The 20,298-nt window shown below is 38.9% G+C and overlaps 1 protein-coding gene across 1 annotated transcript in view; it reads left to right on the top strand.

The window, feature by feature from the left end:
* The window catches only part of DNAH12 (dynein axonemal heavy chain 12), a 4,520,724-nt gene that overhangs the window by 2,148,920 nt on the left and 2,351,506 nt on the right, over nucleotides 1–20,298 (top strand). The window lies entirely within an intron of this gene.

The raw sequence follows: 20,298 nt of genomic DNA, 5'->3' as shown, positions 1-20,298 counted from the left end.
GAATTTGATTTGCAATAGTGAGGGTATATCATGGGGCCCTAGAAGTGGCAATGCTACAAAAGAGGGTACATTTCTGGAGATATTTATGAAAATATTTGGTATGGAAACTGTAAATTCAGTAGTAGGAACTTGGGCAGAATTTATACATTATTCCCAAAGGTACAATAACTGGGAAAGACTAGCTAGAAGTTATATTTCACAGGAGCATGTGCATTTAATTGAAAGCTCTGACACATATCCAATAACTATTTCTGATCATGCACCAATAAAAACTAAGAACAAAATGTAAGGTAATGAAGTAAAAATAAGACACTGGTGCTTTCTCACTTACCTATTAAAAAGAGGAATTTAAGGAATGGGTAGTGGAAATTATTTGAGAGATGTTAGGGAAGACAGAAATATCTTCACAAGTTATAGCTAGTGACTGAGGTAAAATGAAAACGAAGTTTAAAAATTGGGTCAAAATAAAAGAGAGCTATGGCTAAGAAGTAATAGAAATTACTTAGAGGGTCTGATGAAGAATAAAGGATTGCAGAATAAGGGGAATCTCACAGAACAAGAGGTGGAGCAAATGCAGAGTGCTAAATTGAAAATAAAGAAGTCTCTGAGTAATATGCATGAGTTTAGAATGATTGTAGTTAAGTTACTATTTTTGCTAACAACTCCAAAGCACAAAAACGTTTAGTGCAACGACGTAAGCAACAGAACATTGAAAGGGTTTTCGCCAAACTTGGGGAACCTATAGCAAGAAAAATGACCAGAGATCCTGTATAGGATTTAGAAATATTTTAGAAATTTTATGAAAATATATATAAAGCAGAGAAATGTGAAAATCAAGAGAGTACAAACATAAATGTTTATGGAAGACTTAATTATTCCAATGTTAGAGGGTAACAAGACTCCTTAACTTTCAGTTAAGATAGGAGGTGATGAATTAAAAACAGTGATGTATAATCAATCTTCAGGAGATTCTCCAGGAACAGATGATATTCCTGTGGAAGTTTGGAAATTAGGAGAGAAGAAAGTGATAAACAATCTGGAAGATTTTGTTTAACAGTATTTTAAGAGGAAGGGAAGCTCCAACATCTTGGTAGAAAGTTGTGGTGGCTGTGTTACCTAAAGATGTCAAAGACCCTTTAGACCCAGCTTCATATAGAGCTATTTCAATTTTAAACACTTGATTATAAAGTGTTTATGTCTATACTAGCTAAAAGAATGAAAGAGGTGTTGCTAAAATTGATAGATATGGATCAGTGTGGTTTTGTGGAGAGAAGGCAAACATTTAGCCATATTACTAGAACAAGGATGATCCAGACGGAAGCGAATATAAGAAACTACCTCTGTTGCATTCCTTGTTGCAGAGAAAGTATTTGACAGAGTAAGCTAGGATTGTATAAGTAGGGCATTGGAATCATTGATACAATAATAAGGATAATTAGAAGGATATATAAATGATTGGAGGCAAGAATTAAAGTGGATTCCCCATGACATCTCCAACATTTGCTGTCTGCTTCGGGAAACATTCTTTAAAGTCTGCTTGGGGTATAAATATACCTATGCAAACCCTTCCAGGCAAAGATCCTAAACCTTCTGGACTTGGCTGCATACTTGGGAGCCATACATACATCCTCCCATTCTTTTCTTGTAAACTGCTTTATCAGTCTCTCTTCCCAGTCTTTTCTAACCTCCACTGATTTATTTTTTATAGTTCTCATGCGATATTTTATATTCACTATTAATTATCCCTTTCTAACACCAGCTTCTCTTTACTGTTATAGATTCAAATAAAAACCCTACCAGAGCAGGTCTTTTACTTAAGATTCCCATATCCCTTTCTCTTTCCCTATGCTCTGATATCAATCCCTGGTAGGGAGGGCTGTCTCTAGCCTGCAATCCAAACATCTTCTTGGGCCTCATCACACTCTATTACCTTTCCCTCTCTAGTTATTTGCTTCCAGTACCCTGGTTCCTTTGCCATTTTTTCAGTTAATTCCAGCCCCCCTCTTGCCAATTTTCTGTACCCCTACTTGCAGTCATTCCTTTCTTATTCTCATATTGGGTTAGTTCTTAGAATGCCTTCTGTTACGTTTATGGATATAATAATCTGTATGGCTGTTATTATTCTGCTTAAGGATCTGCATCCAAAATCCCACTCTTTGTTTCTTGAACTTTCCCCTGAGTTATCATTCCTTTCCATTTTGAATTATAACCTTCTGTTTGTGTGACACACATGAGCCTTAACTATGTATTTCTTAAATATACCATTAAATCAGGTAATGCTAAACCATCTAATTCTCCTGGAAGGATCAACTTTTCACACTTAACTCTTGCCCTCTTCCCCTCCAAGATACATTCCTTTAACTCTTTATTAGTTATTGCCTACAGATTATCATCAGGTTGATAAAAAATATGCATGATCAATATATAAAACAAAAGGAACTAAAAACATTTTCACTGCTTGAATGTTAATATCCATATTCATAAACAAGAGTTTCCAATTTCTTAGTTTTTGTATTCTCTTTTGTTTATTGTCTTCCCACATATACCAGATGTCATAACAGAATGGGGTTTTAAGCCATATTCCTAAATACTTTATCTTATCATGTCTCCATTGATCTGGTTCTTGCTGAACCAATTCATGTGTGAGTATATAAATTACTGCTATAGACTTAAAACTGTCATATCTTCATTAATTTTATATTCCAAAAAGATTTTAAACCGTCTCAGAATATTCCACAACACTGAGATGTCATTTTCTGTATTTATTAGGTACAAAATAATATCATCTGCAAATAAAGCATTTTTCCTGATTACCATACCAATTATATCCTTGTATTTCTAAGTCCTTTATTTTCCTTGCCAATGGCTCTAAATATAAAGCAAATAACAAAGGGAAAGAGGACACCCCTAACTGGTTCCTCTATTCATAGGTTGGTACTCTGCTATCGGCCCTAAGGCCTATGCAAGCCTAGCCATAAAAATTCCATGGAAACTTTTTCCCACAATATTTACTTCTCTGGGCCCCTGTCTAGCAGGGCGACAGACATGATCCCCGGGGTGAATTTCCTATCTCACATCCAATCATCAAGGTTCCTTTTGTAGAGGGCCAATGAGGTGCTCTGCTTGACATATATGGGCAATCTATTCCAGAGTATGGGGAGTCTCTGGGTCAGGAACCTATCCCTTCAGCATGTTTTGTTCATTGTGATGATAAGGTTTAGATCCCTGGAGCGTGTGGCTCTGAGGGATTGGGATTTCTTTAAGTGGAGCATGTCCAACAGCTCAGGGTTTGACATGGCCTTTTATGTTAAGCAGAGATCGCCTCTGAGTAGACGATATGCCACAGAGTATAGCTGGAGTTTTTTTAGACGGTCAGCATATGGCATCTGCTTTAGGCCTGTAATTCTTTTAGTGAGGTATTTCTGTGGCCTTTCCAGCTGTTGCAGATGTCTTGTGAGGTACATACCAAATGGGGCATTATACTCTATAATGGGTCTATTGAGGGATGAGTACAGTGGGACAATGACCTCCCTTTTTCAGGATGAAAAGCCCTTAGTGATGACGTGTGCCACATAGAAGGATTTCCTGACTGTTGTGGCGATGTTGTTATCGAAAGTGAGACCACTGTCCACTTGTGTCCCTAAGTCTCTCACCAGGTGCAACTTATCAGAGAGGAATCATCCCACTTTAATTCTTGCCTCTGATCCTTCATATATCCTCCTAATTAACCTTATTGTTGTGTTAGGGAATGCAAATGCTTCCATTGCCCAAGTTACCCTATCAGATGCTTTCTCTGCATCAAGGCCAACTAACAACTGCAGTATTTTCTTACATTCTGCTTTTCTCTGGATCATCATTGTTCTGTTAAGTAGGCAGATGGCATTCCAAGAACACTTGTTCATCATACCTACTTAACTGAATACACCACTTGAAACTTTATTCCTTGCACAGGAAAGGCATCAGAAAGAGTCTCCTAGATCTGCTAGCTGAAGTGGTTTTATTTGGATTAATATTTTCACTCAGTTATTGTATCTTGGTGAATAATTAAATTCTTTTCAGGTTCCCACTACTGAATTCACATCTTCCATATCAAATATGTTCATAAATTTCTTCAAAAATCTACCATCTTTTGGTATATTTTCCCATCTAGGTCCCCCTGACACACACTCACTATTGCTAATTAAGTTCCACTCCCCAGCTATAAGTAATATTTCCTGCTGAAAGCTGGTTATTTCTCTCAAAATTTTCTTAAAGTCCATAAAAGTAGTTTTTGGTGGAATAAAGATATATACCAGCATAATACTCCTGTCTTAACAGACCCTTACCACTACAATTCTACCACTATTCTCTTTTATTTCCTCTTCTGTCATTATTGGACCTTCTCTCACAATTAGTATAGCGGTAGCTACCCAGATCTCATTTGCCACTTGCAGCATCGAGATTGTCTTCTGCTGGCTCAGGCTAAGTAGTTAATTTTTTCTGTAAAATTGTTTTTGTTTAGGCTGATTTTCATTACAAGTTAGAGTTTATCTTAGTTATCATCCCCTATCCTCATTACAGTTGTTGTCTTGTCCCTTTTTTCCCTCCTTGCTACTTAGGGAGAAGCTGTTTTAGTTAGAGGCTTTCTCCTTTTGGAAGCAGTAGCCGTTTAATTTAGAAGCTACCCCCTCCTCTTTTTTTCCCTCCTTTCCATTAAAAAAAAAAAAAATATATATATATATATATATATATATATATATATATATATATATATATATATATATATATATATATATATATATATATATATATACATACACACTTTTTATTGTGCTTCACTTTTTGTGTTTATGATGTCTAAGGAACCCTACAAAGCAGTCAGGTTTTAAGAAATGCGACTCACGTTGCCAAAAAATGCCCCTTGCGGATGGGCACACGAGTTGTGTTTATTGTTTAGGTGCGGTCCACCTACAGGACTCGTGCTCTGTTTGCCATGCCTTCAGTGCGCAGGTTTTGCAAGAGAGGCACAACTAACTGATTTTGAGAGGATTGTTAAAACCTAAGGTTGAGGTAGCATCGGATACTCAGCCTTCCAAAAAATCTGATGATAAACAGGCATCTTCGTTGGTTCCACCTTTGGTACCGACAAAGTCAAAATCTTCAGATCCTTCAGAGTGGATTGTTGGCTCCAAGGAGTCCTTTTCTCCGGCAGCTCCATTTGTGGCTTCGGAGCCGTCCTGGACTCAAAAGAGATCGAGATCTCCTTCTTTGGACCTGATGAGATCTGTGCTTCAGTCTCCACTTTTACAGTCAGTGGCAGCTAGTCACCGGTCCTCAGTCCACTCCTCTTGATCATCCAGGAGTTTATCAGATGATGATGTGGAGCGAATGGTGAAGAGGCTGCTCAAGACATGGATATTTGCTCAGTTGTTGTCGGGGACAGCCCAGAAGGAAGTGGCGCCATTGTCTGATTCAGTCTCTGTCTCGATTCCTCCTCCGACTGCATCCAGTTCAGACCCAGAGTGCATGGAAGTAGTAGTGGTAGAACCATCGGTTCTGACAACCCTTGCCTTGTCGGCTGACATTTGTCCCGACCTCCTCGACAGTCTGCTCCATCGAGGGGGTCTGGGCACCGAGACTCCCTCATCGGCTTCGAGGGGGAAGTAAAATCAGACCATTGTCCGACCCCACTCTCCCTCTTGAAGCCTCGGCGCAGGTGAGTTTGGCTCCCACATCTGCCTCGGAGCTGTCACCTTCGGTGTAGAGGAGGTCTCCAGGCTTGCTGGAGCCTCCTTCCATTCCAGATCACAGCACCTTTGAGGTGATGAGTGTGCTGTCCACCGAGACGACCCCACCCTCGGTTCCATTGGCTCTGTCCCCATCGATACCAGTGTCTGCCTCGGATCCTTCTCTCCATCCCAAATGTAGGGAACCGATGCCCCAGGATGCTATACAGGGCAACCCCTCTTCTTCCGAGACCTCTCCTGAGCATGCCTCAGAGGAGGTTCCCAGGAAGAAAAAATGTAAGAGGAAACATGTGGACCCCCCTGAGTCCATCACCTCTGACACGGACTTGGATGACTCGGAAGGGTCTCCACGGTCCCCCTCTGCAGATGTCTCATTCTCCAACATTCTGGAGATCCTTAGGCAGAGGGGAAACTGGAAGTCTCTTACCCCTTCTGAGGATGAGTCCATGTACCTGGATGCATTTGGTTCCCAACCTTCCACCTCCTAGGTGTCTCCACCTTTCGACCCACTTTTGTCTGTAGTGAGTCGAAAGGCATGGAGTGTTTCAGAGACCATGGAGCCCATTCTGAGAAGGCCTAACAAATTCATGACCACACCAAAAGCGTGCCAGTTGATGCTATGGTGGTGGCAGCAGCCACCAAGAAGGAACTCGTAGAGACTTCCTCTTCTATCCATCTGCCAAACAAGTAGTCTAGAGCTATGGATAGATATGGGAAGCGTGTTTTCTCTTTAGTGGCCTTTACTCTTTGGTTCCTGAACTATTTGACACATTTTACAAGACTTCAGAGGGATCTCCTTAAAGAGCTGGGAGATACCCTCCAGGATCCTTCAGCTGAGGAAGCGGCTTTCAAGTCAGCTAACGAGCTAGTGACCTTAACCTCCATTGTCAACTCCTCCATGCACTTGATTTCTTGTGGAGCAGATGGCGCGAGTAGGGCTGCAGGCACAGGAGTGGCTCTTTGCAGACATTCCTGGATGCACCTTTGTCAATTTGTGGAGCCCTTCAAGTCCTCCTTTACAAATGCCCCTTTGATGGCTCAGCCTTGTTCGGGCCGCAAGATGGCGAGACTCTTACCAGGAGTGAACGAGATGGCAAAACTCTTTCTGCCATAGGAGACTGTTTTTCCACTCCATCCCAGCTTTATCCCAAAGGCCAAAAGAGTGGCAAAATGTGGTTCCGTAAATCCCAGGGAGCTTCGCCAGACACTCATGGAGATGATTCCCCCCAGAGGCAGAGGGGGAAATAATAGAGAGATGCTGACCTCATGGCAGGGGGGGTCCACAACAGGGTGACAGATACATTCTCTGCCAGACCCTTTCAGAATCCCTAAAGGATTGCCCAGCTGCCCACCTCTGGAGGCAGTCGGGGGCAGAATATCACTGTACCCAAGAGCCTGGCAAGATATAACAGAAGACGAGTGGGTACAGTGCATAATATCCAGGGGTTAAAAAATTCCCTTCTCCAAAGCACCCCCAAGAAATCAAAAATCATCAGTCCCAGATGTTCCACCCAGTCTTTGGGATCAAGCAGCCATAGAAGTAAAAACTTTGTTGCAAAAAAGAGCCATTCAGGAAGTGCCCGCAGACCAGATAGAATCCGGAACTTACTCAAGGTTCTTTTTAGTTCCAAAGAAGACAGGGGACTGGAGACCTATCTTAGATCTCAGCAAGTTAAACAGGTCAGTAAAGAAGACCAAGTTCCAGATGGTGACACTGCAGTCCATTCTACCCTTTTTGGGTCAGGACGATTGGATGTGCTCTATCGATCTCCAGGATGAGTACTACCATATAAAAATGGACAGGCGGTCCAGGATACATTTACTCTTCTAGGTGGGAGCCACTCATTATCCATTCAGAGCTCTGCCTTTGGTCTCACCACAGCCCCCAGGGTGTTCATCAACTGCATGGCAGTAGTAACAGCTCACCTGAAACGTTTGGGATTCCAGGTGTTTCCTTCTCTAGACGACTGGCTCCTCACTGCCACCACCGAGCATCATCTCCTAAGGGCCAGGAACCATACGATTCACACTTGAGCATGCCTAGGAATCACACTAAATTACGAAATATCTGCCTTGTTGCCCTCTCAGTGTATTACTTTCATAGGCATGCAGCTAAGTACAAGAGACATGATAGCCAAGCTCCCACAAGAAAGAGCGCTTGCCATTGAAGGTCAGGTTTATCTCCCCTTGTCAAAATCAAAGGTTCAGGCTCGATTTGTCCAAAAGGTCTTGGGTTTAATGGCAGCTGCCATTACTCTAGTTCGTTAGCCCATTACCATATGAGGATTATGCAATGGCTCTGCTTCACTCAGTGGTTGTATCAGGACTTACCAGTGTCACACATGATCTTAATCACGGATGCTTGCAAGAAAGATCTACAGTGGTGGCCTCACTCTCCCCTAGTTACTCTAGGCAGACCCTTTATAGCCCCTCATCCGGTAGCCACAGTTACCACGGACACGTCCTAGATAGGGTGGGGGGCATTGTCAGGGACAGACATTACAAGGAAGTTGGCAACCTCAGGAGTACCATTTGCACATCAATGTCCTGGAGATGAGAGCTGTTTTACTAGCATTACAAGCACTTCACAACTCTCTCCCTTTGGGCTATATAGCAATTCAGATGGACAACATGTCAGTAGTGTGGTACATTAACAAACAGGGTGGAAGCAAATCTTTCCCCTTTTGTCGGGAGGCCCTTCGAGCATGGCAATGGGCAATCTCCTCTCAGCATTTTCTGGTTGCAATGCACATTCCAGGGAAGTCCAACGTGATAGCAGACAAGCTCAGCAGGGCAATTCTCATGCCCAACGAGTGCTCTCTGAAACAAGATATGCCGGATATGATCTTCCACAGATGGGGCCAGTCATGCTGCAATCTTTTTGCCTCTCACCTAAACAACAAATGCAGCAGCTACTTTACCCTAGTTACCCTGCTGGGACAGTCATCCAGAGATGCACTGGTCCACACTTTCCTCCTTTCCTTTAATTCCAAAAGGTCTTCAAAAAGCAAAGTTGCTGAGTCGCAAGCTGATCCTTATTACTCTTTACTGGCCTCATCAGTTATGGTTCCCATTCCTTTAGCATTACCTGAGAGAGGAGCCTTGGATTCTGGACCTGGTTCCAGACCTACTGACATCAGTCGGGCACTCTTCATCCTTTTATTCAAACCCTCAAGCTGACAGCTTGGTTTCTCCACTTCGATCCTAGCTAGGCTCCCTGATGTCTCACCTATGGTTCAACCTATTTTAGTCTCTTCCCCATAAACCAACTACTAGGAAACTTTATGCTAGTAAATGGAAGAGGTTCTCCTTCTGGGCCAAGCAAAATGACATTGATCTCTTTACAGCTCCAACTGCAAAAATCTTGGACTTCCAGGCAGAAACCTTTGAAAAAGGAGCAGCGGCTGCTACGATTCATGTTCAACTGGCTGCTATTTCTAATTTTCATGTGGGCCTTCTAGGTTCTAATGTCATGTCCCATAAGCTATGTAAGGCCTTTTTGAAAGGTGCTACAGTATTAAGGCCTCCTATCCGAGAACCTCTCCATCCTTGGGATTTAAACTTAGTACTAGCTGCTCTGATCCTTCCTCCCTTTGAACCAGCTGCTTCTTGTCCTGTGAAGTTCTTATCATGGAAGACCCTCTTCCTGATTGCTGTTACATCAGCTAGGCGGGTTTCCGAGTTACAGGCACTTTCCATCCACCCGCCTTATATGATCTTTCACAAGGATAGAGTATCTCTTAGAACTAATCCATCCTTTTTACCGAAAGTCTGCTCAGACTATAATTTGAATCAATCAATTGAACTTCCTGTTTTCTTTCCAAATTATGACAACAAGGCAGAGTACAAATTACATCAATTGGATGTCCAGGAAGGACGAGTGGTACAGTGGTTAAGATGCATGCCTTTCAACCACATGGTGCAAGGTTTGATTCTCAGCACTGTAGTTTTTTGTAGGTTGGGGGTGGCCTAATGGTTAAGGTGTTTGCCTTACAAACACAAGGTGCAGGGTTTGAGTCTCACAAGAGATAATTGGCTAGGCTTAAAATGGCTCACAAGGGCAGTTAGCTTAGCACCTGTCTATGAACCTATGAACCTATGTCCATAGGCAGTTAAGATTTTATCTTCAAAGGACCAAGGACATCAGAAAATCAGATCAGCTGTTTTTGTATCCTTCTCTCAGAGGAAGCAAGGCTCACCAGTTTCCAACGTGACTCTTTCAAAATGGCTGTCCAGTACTATTACTTATGCTTATGAGTCTTGGAATGTGTCAGCCACGGGAAAACTGAGGGAGCATTCCACTAGTTCCTTGGCTACCTCCATAGCCTTTCAAGCTAAGCTTCCTTTAGATATTATATGTGCGGCAGCAACATGGGCTACTCCCCATACCTTCATTATTCATTACAAAGTGGACATGGCCTCTTGGAACAGGGCATCCTTTGGTTCCACGGTTCTGAGGTCTCTTTTCCAGTGAGCCACCCAGGATTTAGGTGCTGGGGACGCTGTTCTAACCAGAAAGAAGGATGGTGAGATGGGCAACATAACAAAGAAGTTATGTTCTTACCATAACATTCCATGTTTGTTGTCCTTTATCTCGCCTTCATTCTTGCGTCCCTCCCTCCTTCCCCCATCCTGGATAAGTGAGAGGAATTTCCCTTTTGGCTGATCTGGCTGAGTTTCCTTTGCTTTTCAGCCATGGTTGCCTTGTTGTTGTCGGTACAAGGAGCCTTTATTGTGTAGTTACCTCTTTTATTGGGTAATTCATATTTTTCCTATCTAGTGGTTAGTTATCTCAAAAGAGATCTGGGTAGCTACCACTATGCATGCTGGGATAAGGGGTTAGCCTTGAGCCAGTAAGGACTCTTCGATCTTTAGAAGTGGCCGAGTCGGAGCCAAGATCGGCTCTGAACCCAACCAGAAAGAAGGAAGGCGAGATAAAGGACAACAAACATGGAATGTTATGGTAAGAACATAACTTATTTTTTCTTTTCAAATGTGTCTCCTGTAGCACTGCTGTTTGCACTTTGCATTTCATAATTTAATTCAATACTCTTTCCTTTTTGTCTATACCTGTAAGGCCATTTATCTTCTAGGATAATATGGATAGCATAGCCATTATGATAGAAAGGTCTTGTTTCCACCTGTTATACATGTCAGTTTTTTAAATGTTACATGCGTGCATTAATGTTTGGCAGGCTGATCTTTTATACAGTTTTTTCTTCTCATCTCTATTTGAACCCATTTCATATTTTCAAGACTTTCTGTTTTATTGAAAATCTTCAAACAAATACATTTTCAAAATACTCCCATCCCCTATCAACTTAGAGCAAATGAACAAAGTGATTTTTAACCCTCTGGGTATGAATAATTGTCCCAAATTGACAACTGTACTCAAAGGCATTACCCATCCTAAAGTTAAGGTTACCCATACTAAAGAGCATACTGCAGCCTGTGTTCCCACTTATACTAATTGCTGTCTGTCCTTTTCTTATCTCTTTCTGCTCTGAAATGTAAAAAAATAGCTTGTATGCTTTCAGGAAACATTAACCTTTAGCCCTAAGAAAAAGGGACACTGTCTATCTTTAAAAAACTAAATTATACAATGTTACTCTAAATGCTTTAAATATTAAAGAATTAAGGCTGCTAGAGAGGCTGATTTCTCTTATTCACTTCCCATAATTTCAAACTTTATTTTTTGGTGAACTGCTTGCCATTTACACCTTTTAAATTTTGGATTTCATTCAGTAAGTACTCAGAACTCTTATGAGTAATTGTTTGCACCTGCAGACAGCTTATATTCGGCAATGAATATTTGTAAATCTAACTCTGAACAGAATGTACATCTGCTTTCAGCTGCATATTTGACTCCCACTTATCATTTTCTAATGAAAAAATTAAGCTAATATCTTTGCAGATATAAGAAACTTGCCATTTATATGGCTTTCATGATTTTGTATTAATTTTCTGGTTACCTCCTTACCAAAAAAAAAAAGAAAAGACACTTGTTTATTGCTTAAACCAAGGTCATGAATCTTGATGTTCAACCTTCTAAAAATATGAGAAAATATCTTAATTTTAAGTGTAATATAATCAGTGACACTTACACCTCACCATCACCTTAGCAAAGCATGCAAACACTAAACCTGCTTTTTTCAGTCTTTCTTCTCTTGTTATACTATAAAGCCTGTATTTCTTACACTAAAAAGTGCTTCTTTACTTTATTATCTTTAACACATACAACAGTCACTGAATAGACTCTCCCCACATCTAAAATAACTATGACTACTCAAAACTGCTCTACTATATATAACATGCAGTTTTTATCATGAAATGTTTTATACAAGTACTAATAACAAAAATTATTTTACTTACGGTTACTTTTTTTCTCTTTTAGTGTTGTTCTAAACATTAATGACATAAAGTGGGGTATATGCAAGTTTGACATTATCAACAGAAGTCCAGTCTTTCTCAGCCACTTTTTCTTGCAAAGCCATATTTTACAAATGTGATTGATGATTTATAGTCTTCCTATCTATTCACTAATTTCAGTATTGCTGGTTTTCTTCCTGTTGTTCATCTCATCTCCCAACTCAAGACTCTGGTGCAAGTCTAAGGTACTGCTGATCTTCTAGCCTACTTATACTTTTTTTTGTCTCAAGCATTTTCCTTTGGAACATTGGAAAATGTTTGACTGGCAAAGTCTCTCTGTGAGTTTTACTGTCAAAAGAATGAGAAGCTGAGCCCTCTTCTCTTTGCTGGCTCTCTTTTTGTTGGAGAAACTTTTTTATTTCCTCCTTAGCCTGTTCTGCATCAAGAAATGACTTTGATCTTTCAAGGAAAATATTCTGAAGACAGCTGGATACAGCAGCTTGAATCTCATACCTTACTGTCAATATTCCTGGATTGCTAGGATAAATTTGCTTCTCTTCTGCATGGTGCACAGTAAATAATTGTTTCCTACAAACACTCAGCTTTCTCCAAATTTTAATACTTTTTCTTTCTGCCACAGCTTTGTCAGAATCATCTCTTTCTGCTGGTGTGAATATATCTTTACTAATACAGGTCTTGGCTGCTTTCTCATGGCCAGCTTTGGAGTATACACTCAGTGTGCTCTATTAGTTAATAAATCTCGCTATGGAAAACCAGTCTAGTTTCTTATTTGTGCTTTCATAAAATTAATACATTGTGTTCTTTCCTAGTTCTGTGATACAGCAGGAAAATCTCAGGTTTTGTCTGCAAGTTCTGTCTTCTAACTCTACCATTTTTTGAAACAGCTCTCCTTGAGAAGTGTCATACACAACCAGCCTATTCTTCAGTTCAGCATCTGATTTTTACAGGTTAATCATTTCATCTGAGTAGCTAGTTAACTTTTTCTATTTGTTCAGCCTTTTTTATTTTAGTTGTTATATTCTTTCAATGCTTCATTTATTTTAAGCAGTTCTGACTGCATTTGATTTATTTTCCTCTAAATTACTGGAAGCCATCTCTTGTACCAAAGTTGGAGTTTGAACTGATTTTTATGGATTAACTGCAGGAGTCTTCGTAGGCAATGTTTTCTCTTCACCTTTTTCTGGCTGATTTTCTTTTATGTTCTCTAAATTTCTTCATTGCTAGCATCCAGGCAGTTTACTTACTAACCAGTAACTGAATTTTGTTCAAGTTGACAATATCACTGGCTCTTATTTCTCACTTTCTTTTTTCACACTAGGAGAGCTTAAATTAAGCTGTTGATCAGTGTGCAGCCATTGTGGAAGTCCTCAAAATAAAATGTGTCTTAATCTCCAAATTATTTTTTGCAAAGGTTATGCCTACCTGATGATCCTGGAAAGTTTAAATTACCCCTGTAGCTAATGGACTTTGTGCTACATTTAACTTTTTGATATAAAGTGATTTAGTACTCCAGAACTTTTTTTCTTCCAATTTTTGAAACTTTCTTGGATTGGTCAGTATTCTTGAATATTCCTCTTTTCATCAGTTCTGTCTGAGCCTTTATTGTGACAGTTAGGAGAAGGGTTTGAAAAAGACAAACTGGCATAAATCTGCTTGTAATTTGCATATACATTTTATAGATTGAGGATACTTTACTGTGTAGAAAAACAATGCATTATCATCAATATATCAAGACGATAAGAGTGTAAACAACCCAAACGTAAACCAAAAGAAACGGACTTGCTCGACGAAAGTATGATGGCACAAAACCCACAAAAAAACGAGTATCCACCTGAATAATACTCAGCAAGGGTTTAATATAACAAATCCACAAAGCGTCGCTTTGTGGATTTGTTATATTAAACCCTTGCTGAGTATTATTCAGGTGGATACTCGTTTTTTGTGGGTTTTGTGCCATCATACTTTCGTCGAGCAAGTCCGTTTCTTTTGGATTATCATCAATATATACATTTTATATATTGATGATGCTTCATTTTTTCTTTCTTTACAGTAACATCATTTGAATGTGCATGTTTTGTGCTAATAAGGTATCCCTGATTCTGGTCTTTTGTTCGTGATTCCCTGATCTAGATGTTGAGAAGTCTATAGTTGACTGAAGTAAATATGTCTTAAAATACCTTCTCCACGGTGTGTATACTTTTCTTGCTTATTATTTTTCTAGTAGTGTGTGATTTAATTGTGCGCCTTTTCTGCTTGTTGCACACCTGTGCTAAACCAGAAGAAAGTCCATCTGGATTAATGAACGACCTTGGTTAAAATGAGTATCAAAGCAGCTGCAATTCTATACCAACACCGTTGGAACAATCTGGTATCTGTCTGAGTTTTTAGAAAGTGCAGTAGTCTCCACTTTACTTCAGTCACCCTCTGCAATATCAGTTCCTTATTTCTTTGTTGTGCTAAAGAATAAAATCCATATAAACAGAAAATAGATGGTGCGTGGGTATACACCTAACTGTGGGAAATGTACTATGTAGAAGAGCATTTTGTACAGGATTATACGAAATGTAGTGGTGCCATGGAATCTCTTGTCCTTTTGGTAGCATATCAGAAATAAATGCAGTCAGAGCAAGTTGTCTGCTAGAATTTGCATGTATCCTTGCTAGAATTAATTTCTGCAGAACTTAAAGTAACATTTTAAAAGCATGTCTTTGTTAATTTAGATTAGCAGGCTGCACATATAATACTGTAATGCATAATCCCTGAGAATATTTTAGCACATATTGTGTTGAAGATGCTAATTCTGTCATTGTTTGGTTATAGTACTACATGTATAGTTCAGATTTCTGTAAGCATTCTGTAAATGAGCTAAAGTTTTATTTGTGTATTTATTGTAATTTATTAAAGGTAGGTAGACTGGATTTAACTCCCTATTTTCTGCTATGACCTCATTACGTAACTCAGATAAAATAAAATATAATGTAGTAATTCAAAATAATGTTTAGGACTAAAACAGAATAGCAGCTATTTATAATGGGTACATATTACTTTGTTTAATAAGGTTGTTTTCAAATGTCAGAAACTTCTATTTTTCATTTAGTATAGATTACTATTAATTAGTCATTTTGACTATTACAAACAAAATTGTTTTTAAGGTGGTTGATCACGATAGATACAAATTGCTACAAAGTAAGTAATAACCTGTTATTCAGTGGAACTGAGTTCTCTTTGGTAGAGTGTTAGAAAATTATTTTTAACAAAATTCTAAATAATAATGTAGATTATGAGATTGAATGTCTTGACAAAACATTGTCTAGTGCAAGGCTTATTTTCAAGGAAGAAGCCAAGACATGGACAGTTACTTAGTCAAATAACTTTATGTATATATAAAATTAAAGATGGTCTGGTTCCACATATATTAGGTAACATCATATATGGAGGTTTAATAAAAAACCCACATAAACATTACATGTAGTCTAACTTCCATGAAGTCTATAATACGTTTGATTTCTGTGGAAGCAAGGGTGTACCACATGACATGCTAGTCACTATAGCTAGTGCATTAGCATTAAAGCTATATACCCATATATAACATCTATCCTTTTCAAACAGTGGAAAAATGTATACTGTATATTTATGGAGTAGCATGTATTATGTTACATCCAACATGTCTAAAATTAACATTAACACTGTATTGAGCATGTTATGAGCTACTTTTGTCAAATATAAAATTGTTCTTATAAATTCAAAGACATTTTGAATAACTGAAACCTTTCAGTCCTTAGAACCATGATTAACTCTGGAACAGGCTCTATACCAGGGGTGTGCAACCTTCACTATCAAAAGAGCCATTTTGGCCCTTCTGCCACCAAATAAAATTCATTGAGAGCCACAAAACCTACTTGACCCCTAAAATGAAGATAACACACAGCGTACAAAGTTTTATTTATAATTATTATACTAAATATAAAAACTAAGCTTATAAGAGCAATATTTAAAATCCGTCCCTATTTTTGTTCCTTTGTTGGAATTGCTCGATTGCTGTCAGAGTGTGTGTGTGTGTGTGTGTGTGTGTGTGTGTGTGTGTGTGTGTGTGTATCATATCTCTTGACCTCTTAGAACAAGAAATCTGGACAAAGACATAAATAATGGGGAACAATGGCCCAAAATTAGAGACACTTTTTAAATATTGCTCTTACAAACTTAAAAAGATAATAAAATAACAGATTTTGCATTAGCATGAATTTTCTGAAGGGTATGAAGTCTGAAACTCAAACATCTGTCTATTTTTTCTGACTTCAGCCCTCAATGATTTGCTAGAAAAAAACACAATTTTATGAGAAACAGACCAAAAACATGAGGCAAAAGTCAGGGCATTCTGTGAAAATCTGCACAATTGAGAGGTAGCTGTGTGTGTGTGTGTGTGTGTGTGTGTGTGTGTGTGTGTGTGTGTGTGTGTGTGTGTGTGTGTGAATAGGAGTGGCCATCATTTTTCAAAGCTACAGGGAGCCACTGCAGAGGGGTGAAAGAGCCACATGCGGCTTCAGAGCTGCAGGTTGCAGACACCTGCCCTATACCGATCTGGCTTCTTTAAAGGTCATTCATATCTAGAGAATTTATACTGGGATTGTTTACACCAGGCAACTGTTTTTTTATTTCAGGAAAGTCCTGGCTGCACTACAGCATCAGTTGGAGACACACTGTTAGAAGTCTCTTTGCAACTCTCACAGCTACTACCACAGCTTTCATTGTCCTTTTTATCATGCGACAGGACTGGTTGCAACATATGCACTTGTTCATCTTTCTGGAACTTCAGTATTGACATATTTGTCTTCTATATATGTCTGTGATTTCTTCTGTACAGGTTACTTCCAAATCTAAGAACTGCAGAGGAGCTACTTTGCCAACTACTTCAGCTTTTGTCAGCAAACATTTCTGTGGCTTTCAGATTCTTACTTTTCTGAAGCCTGTAAATCTAGTAGTCATCTCCATTTCCTGTCACAGTAATATTTATGTCCCTGTTGATTTCTTTCCAGAATTTTCTTTATGTTAATGTATGTTTTCAGACATAAAGGATGTAGCTGCAGCAGATAATCTGCGTTTCAACATTCCGCCCGTCAGCAGAGCTGGTGAAGAACCCCATGCAGTAGAGTATTGTTGTATTCTGAAATTACAAGACAATAGTCTTCTTGGCTTTTGCTGCTGGTGTTTCTCTTTAAGAGTCAAAACTGGTTGTCTACTTCTCTTTACTTGGGTTTCTGGACTCCACACAGTTTTATTTAACACAAATTGTTAAGTGCTTTCATCAATCCAAGTTGACTTCATCAGCACAATTATGGAGAGACACTGAGCAAAGTGTCTCTCCATAATTGTTCTGATGAAGTCAACTTGGATTGATGAAAGCAGCGTCTGTCCATAATTGTTCTGATGAAGTCAACTTGGACTGATGAAAGCGCTTAACAATTTCTGTTAAATAAAACTGTGTGGAGTCGGGAAACTGGTGGTGCGTTTTTTGGTTTATTTGTTTTTCTTTTTGCACCATTGCACCACATTTTGGGTTACTTCTCTTTACTTGTCCATTTTTCTGAGAAAAGTGCAAACTGGACATTACATGCCTGAATTCTCCATGCACAAATCTTCTAAAGTCTCAACTTCTGTATTATGGATCATTGTCAGATATGACAAATGAATGTAATGTAATGTACTTCTTTTAGTCTGGCAGTTGGTACAAATGTACTGTGAACTGTAGTTCCTATGGTTTGATTCCGTCAGCTTTCATTTGCCATCTGTGTGTCCTTGAGCAATTCACTTAATCAGACATTGCTGGGAGCCACTGGGAATGTAGGCTAAACTCCTTAGTGGCCTTCTGGACTGCAAGCCTAGTAATTTTTCATGAATCTACTAACCACACCTGATTTGTGTCTGTTAGCTTGATTATTTCAGGTGACGTGGAATAATATTCATTATATATGAGATGTATATTTTTTCTAAATTGGAATAAATCAATGTCCACTTGGCTTCATGGATTGGGTGTTAGCCTCTCTTTATTTGAATTGTTATGGTATGCACTGTAAAGGTCACAACTCTACAAAACCTGTTTCATTTGAGATGACATTCCTGGCCAACACTACACATCTTGCTCTTTACTTTACTATTCCCACATGGGATTCATGTAGCCTCTCGAGCATTTTTCTCAGTTGATTGGTAGCTGTTATTTGGTCATATTTGAGCATTAAGTCTTTGACAACAATATATTTCTTTCTTGAAATAAATATAAGACTGTGTTTTTCTCACCAATGCTTTTTCCCTCAGGCCATCATTTCAGTTTAACTTCTTCTAGTAGCTGTATTTCTAGATCACCATCATTACTTCCTTGAAATTATTTTACGTTTTCTTCTAACAGTGGTATTGTCAGTATTACCAAAAGGATCATTGGTTCTTCTTGTAACAATTCTTTATGCTTCTTTGGAAAATGCACTGTACTCAACATATCTCTCCATGTCTACTGTGTAATTTTTCCTTGGCTGGTCTGTTGTTCACTTTCAGATCATATGTCTGTAGATTACGTAACATCTCCTTTAACATTAATTGTGCCTTGTATAAAAACTTATTGATTTTTTGTAAAAACAACACTGGATGCACAGATTAATTAAATGGTGCCTGTTTCTACTTGTTAGTATTATTAATTTGTTTCTTGCAACTAATAGTGACTTAGGTCATGGCTGAAAAGGGTCCATGAACCAGTCTACCTACCCAGTTAACAAATGAATATGCCTTGCAATAGCTTACAGTCTATTTCCACATGAACCTATGTCCCATAGAGATATTCATTCATACATTCATATAGTATTGTCAATTTCCTTTTCTAGCTGAATTTATCACTTTTGTACATCTGTAAATGATTTTGGTCCAATGACAGCTGATCTCTTCTCTTCTAAGAGCACAACTCCTATAACATACTGACTGGCATCTTCTTGCAACACAAATGGCTTATTATTGGCTAAGTATTTTAACACTGGAGTATCTGTAATTAGTTTCTTGTGCATTCCAGAGCTTTAATTGTTCATTCCTCCATTACCAGGCATTACATATTTTATAGAGGTAATCATCTTAGATACTTTGGCCACAAACTTTGAAAGAAGATGTATTATTCTTTGAAATTTTTGTAATGCTTGTCTTCTGGCGTTGGCATTTGTATAATATTTGAGATTTTTTTTTTTTCAGTTTCAGCTCCTCTGTCATTAAAATATGGCCTATACATTTGTCATTCCACTTTAGTTTTACAGTTGCTCTTATTTAATTTGAATGTATACTGTTTTACTGAATTTAGAAGCTGTATCAGTCTCTTGGCATACTGTTCTTGTGTCACACCCCATGCTAACATGTCACTAATTTTGTTTGCAATGTCTTCTGAGCCTTCATTTACTTGGCAGCTGCTCTGTGTAGCATGTCTGATGCTGAAGAAATGGTAAATAAAATTTTAAGGAATTTGTACCTTCCCAATGGTGTATTAAATGTACATGTTTTTATTCAATGTTTGCACTTGTCTCCTGTGGACCCCTGAGCCATGTGTCTGCCCTGTAGATGCTTTGGTTCCTCTGAGATGAAGACTTTTTGTTTTAAACAAGAAACATCTTGTTGTGGAACTTATAGTCATAATGGAAGGTTGGTTAAGAGTGAGTAGGCTTTCTGTGGTGCTCATTTGGAAAACAATCATCATCGAATGAAGATGTCTCAAGGACTTTGTGAATCCTGCTTATACCCCCACAGATGCTGGACGTTGCAAAATTCACCTCAGTTGAGAATGTACTGTCACACTTGAAAGTGAGATTTTTCCTCTGCTCATCCAGTGTTTAGTAGCAAAGGGTATGACCAAGGTGACGTTAAGCAAACCAGAATTGTTCAACGATAGTATAAAAATATATTGTGTCATATGCTCTGAGAGACCCTGACATAACAGTACTACCCAGGATCAAGTTCCTCTGATTGTAGCAAGAATCTCAGTACAACTTCTTGCAACAAACTCTGCCCAACCATTTGCGAAGTATACACTCTGAGAGACGCTGACATAACAGTACTACCCAGGATCAAGTTCCTCTGATCGTAGCAAGAATCTCAGTACAATCCTTGCAACAAACTCTGTCCAACCAATTGCAAAGTATATGCTCTGAGAGACCCTGACATA

This window comes from Protopterus annectens, chromosome 7.part1, assembly GCF_019279795.1.
Source record: "Protopterus annectens isolate FY-2018-M chromosome 7.part1, PAN1.0, whole genome shotgun sequence".
Lineage (NCBI taxonomy): Eukaryota > Metazoa > Chordata > Ceratodontiformes > Protopteridae > Protopterus > Protopterus annectens.
This window is presented reverse-complemented; position numbering and strand designations above follow the sequence as displayed.